Below are 4,177 nucleotides of genomic sequence, written 5' to 3'. Positions count from 1 at the left end.
GGCGGTGTCGCATAAAAAGTGGAGGAAGATGGGCATGGATGTTAGCCCAGGGCCAGTCTTCCTCAGCAAGGAGAGGTGGATTGGCAGATGTTAGCTCAGGGCTGATCTTCCTCACAAAAAATAAAAAAAATAAAAATAAAAGTAGGCAGGAAAGGATGAACAGAGGAATAAAAAACACAGGCGACAAGTAGGAAAAAATTGTGAAATTGTAGACTTAAATCCAGCTATATCAATAATGGACCAAATGCACCATTTAAAAGGCACAGATTATCAGGATGGATTTTTTTTTAAAAAAAGACTCAGTTACGTGCTGTGTACAAGAGGCATACTTTATTTTTTTTTTATTTTTTTTTTTTTTAAAGATTTTATTTATTCAGTTTTTTCCCCCCAAAGCCCCAGTAGATAGTTGTATGTCATAGGTTCACATCCTTCTAGTTGCTGTACGTGGGACTCGGCCTCGCGTTGGACGGAGAAGTGGTGCCTCGGGGCGCTCCCGGGATCCGAACCCGGGCCGCCAACATCAGAGCGCGCGCACTTAACCGCTAAGCCACGGAGCCGGCCCCGAGGCATACTTTAAATACAAAGACACGGATAGGTTGAAAGTACACGGATGAAAAAAGATATGCCATACAAACAGTATGCCTAATGTTAAAAAACAAAATTCAACAGAGTAAATTTGAAGATCTAATTGGCTTTATTAACTGTTTCATGAATCAGGCAGCATCCCATCTAGCAACTAGAAGGGAGCTCCATGGAGTTGTAGAAAATGGAGGGTTTTTACAGGCTGAAGGAGGGTGGGCAAGAAGGTATTAGCAAAAGAAAAGAAAAGGTTATTTGGGGCCAGGATATCGTCTCTTTGGGTGGAAGGGAGTAGCAAGGGTTTTATCATGCAGATTGCCTCTTCTTCCTCTGGGGGATGGAGAGGGCCCACATAACAGATTACCTCAATGGTACTGACCAGAAAATTCTAGACTGGTTGACTAAAGTCACATTTCTGCGAAAGGCTGAAACTGCAATTAGCTCAGGTATTAAATCTAGATTTGGTATCATGGGATTTAGCACAAGTGACGCCATTTTGGGCCTGTGGTTTTTCTCTGACACTAAAAAAGGTGGAGTGACTGTACTATCAGATAAAGTAGATTTCAAGACAAAGATTATTACTAGAAGTAAAGAGGGACATTTCATAATGAAAAATTGGCCAATTCATGAGAAAGACATAACAATTTAATGTGTAGGCATCTAATAACACAGCTTCCAGATACATGAAGCAAAACCGGTCAAATTAAACAGAGGAATGGACAGTTTACAATCTGGGTTGATTTTAATACCCCCTTCTTAACAGTTGGTACAACTACTGGGCTAAGAAGTCGTTAACAATGGAATCTCTGAACACCACCATCAACCACTATGACCTCATTGATATTTATAGAACACTCTGCCCAACAACTGCAGAGTACGCATTATTTTCCAATGCACATGGTATATTCACCAAGATAGACCATATGCTGGGCTATAAAACAAGTCTCAATAAATTTAAAAGCTTTGAAATCATACTGTGTATGTTCTCTAACCACAGAGAAATTAAACTAGAAAGCAATAAGAATAATATGCTAGAAAAACTCAAATATCTGGAAATTTTAAAATGTACTTGTTTATAGAACATGGGCCATTGTCATTGTTCATAATACTTCAGAAGCAGTTTAGTACTCACATGCTATGATGTGGAACTTTTCTGGGGGGGGCTGGATCCTTTTATTGGTTTCAGACAGTTTTGTGGCAGGAAGGGATGGAGCCAACCAGGGGTGGATGGGCTCATCCTCACGCCCAAAACACAAGGCTGACATCTCAAAGACTGTCCAAGAGAGGACTGCGAAGGCCTTCCAGAAGCTGAGAGCTGCTCCAGGGATGTCGCAGCCCTGAACTAAGCGCAAGGTGGGAGGCAGCGTGAGTTGGGGACCCTGAGATCCCAGAGGGCTGGTGGGTGGGGTGACAGGAGAGAAACCCAGTCCCTTGGCTGAAGCCCTCGCTGGCACCACCGGCTGGGAGGACATTCATGTTTGTTCAGCCGTGGCTCTGGTTGGTGCCAAGGCCTCCCGCCCCCATTGGCTGGAGCTGGCCGTGTGACCCTTGCCCCGGCAAAGGGCCTGGGCGGTGGCCCCAGACAGTTGCTGCCACTGCTGTCCTCGCTGTCCGAATATGCACCCAGCTGGCTCTGGGAGGAGGGGCCTGGCGTCTGGGGTGCAGGGTCGGCAGCCTTCCCGTTCTTCACGGTGCCCAGGGCGGGTGCCTCTTGGCCCTGCCGGGTGCTGCGGTCCAGGTCCGTTTTCTTCACCACGCCCAAGCCCAGTGAGTTGGGGCCTGCCGCCAAAGGTGCCACGCTCCTCTCCCAGCTCTCCACCTTCCTCTTGGCCTTTGGGGCCTCCTCCCGGATGGCGATGGGGTTGTGCGGGAGGGCCGGCCGGGGTGGGAACAGCAGCATCCTCCTCAGAATTGACGTCTCCAGCAGTCTTTGCTTCCTAGCTTCTTCCACCAAGGCTGCCGCCTCCTTCTCGTCCTCTCGTGCTCCTGCTCCTGCCTCAGCATGGCCTCAAAGTCCACGTGGGCCTGCTGCTGGCTCAGGTCCTCGAGCTCCTGCAGGTTCTCCAGAAACTCCATCTCCAGCTTGGAGACCTTGGTTCGGTTGTTCAGCTCCTCGTCCTCCCGCTCCTTCTGCACCCTCTTCTCTGCCTCCAGGAGCTTCTTGGCCTGGAAGATGCACGTGGCTCCGTGCTCCGCGGTGTAGTCTGTGTTTTCGGGGTCTGTCTTGAAGGTGATCTCTGCCCGGCAGCGCGCGCACTTGATGCACAAGCGGAAGACGGGCAGGCCCAGCAGGCCTCGTTCTGCACCGTCTCTGCGCGCGTCAAACTTCTTGCCCTCATCGATTTTTCTCGGCACGTCCTACACCTCAGGTTGAAGAGGGCCTGCAATCGCACCACGTACTGCCTGTCTTTGGGGAGCTTCAGCACGGGGATTTTTGGGGTCAAAGTCAGGTGGGTAATATTTGCTTAAAACTTTTTGCTCTGACATCTTTACCTCCTACTCTTCTCACAAGCACAAGAGAACTGCTGACGCTCCGTATCAACCGAACTTCCCCGACTGTCCCTTGCACTTCCGCTGATGTCACTTCCGTTGGCCTCTATCATTGGCTGTGGCATACACATCCTGCCTTTTTCATTGGCTCCAATGTGAAACATGTTTTGATGTAAACAAAAGACTAGAGGCCATATGGGCAAAGTAAACAGCTTTTCCAAAATACATGGAAAAGCTTTAAGGTTTGACCAACAAAAGATAAATGATCAGATATTTCATCTGTTATTTTGTCCCCAGCATTAATGTGACATCAGGATTTTAAAATCTTTTGCTGCAAGCTAGTTAGCCTACATGTAATCCTCCCATCTAGATTCCTATGTGCATGTACACATAAAATTCATTGTTCACTACTCTGTTGCCCCTATGTTACTCTGTATTATCCAGAGTCTATTTTGAGATATGTTGAAAATACTCATCTTCCAGATTCCGTTATATTTAGACAAGCTGCTGCTTGTGACGATGAAACTTGCTTATTGATGAACATACTAGAAAGAAGAAGGAAAAAAACCCGGAATCCATTTTCATTTCATTGTTCAATATAAAAGATAAAAAAATTGAGAAAAACCGGTTTTTAGAAGAACTATTACTTTTCAGGTGTTCCTACACACTTGGAAATGAGTTCATATTAACCACCAGCTACTTCCATAGCCTGATCTGAGTCATATAGCTACAGGGCATTGACATCTTTTATCCTCCTATATCAGGTAAAAACCACTTTAGCATGCCAGGTCATCTTGTCCCTGGAGATATTTTCCAGTCTCTGATCAGCCTTCAAAAAAGTAAAATCTACCATCTCACTAACCCCTTTATACTGTGCCAAAGCCTGGTCCTGCCTCTGAAGTTTAGGTTAGGCCAGTGCTTCTTAAACCCAAGCATGCATCAGAATCACTAGGAAGGCTTGTTAAAACAGATTTCTGGGTCTACCCCTAGGGTTTCTGATTTGACAGGTTTGGAGTGGATTCTGACAATTTCCGTTTCTAGCTAGCTTCCAGGTCATGCTGATGCTGCTGGTCTGGGGTCTACACTTAGAAAACCATTGGGTTTTCCT

The 4,177-nt window shown here is 46.5% G+C and overlaps 1 pseudogene; it reads right to left on the bottom strand.

Annotated features, from left to right (window-relative positions):
- Positions 1-1,615: 1,615 nt before the first annotated feature.
- Positions 1,616-3,066, bottom strand: LOC101402611 (splicing factor YJU2 pseudogene; annotated as a pseudogene).
- Between the last annotated feature and the right edge of the window lie 1,111 nt (positions 3,067-4,177).

The sequence above is a fragment of the Ceratotherium simum genome, chromosome 1, assembly GCF_057802395.1.
Source record: "Ceratotherium simum simum isolate JZ-2026a chromosome 1, ASM5780239v1, whole genome shotgun sequence".
In the NCBI taxonomy this organism is placed as follows: Eukaryota; Metazoa; Chordata; class Mammalia; order Perissodactyla; family Rhinocerotidae; genus Ceratotherium; species Ceratotherium simum.
This window is presented reverse-complemented; position numbering and strand designations above follow the sequence as displayed.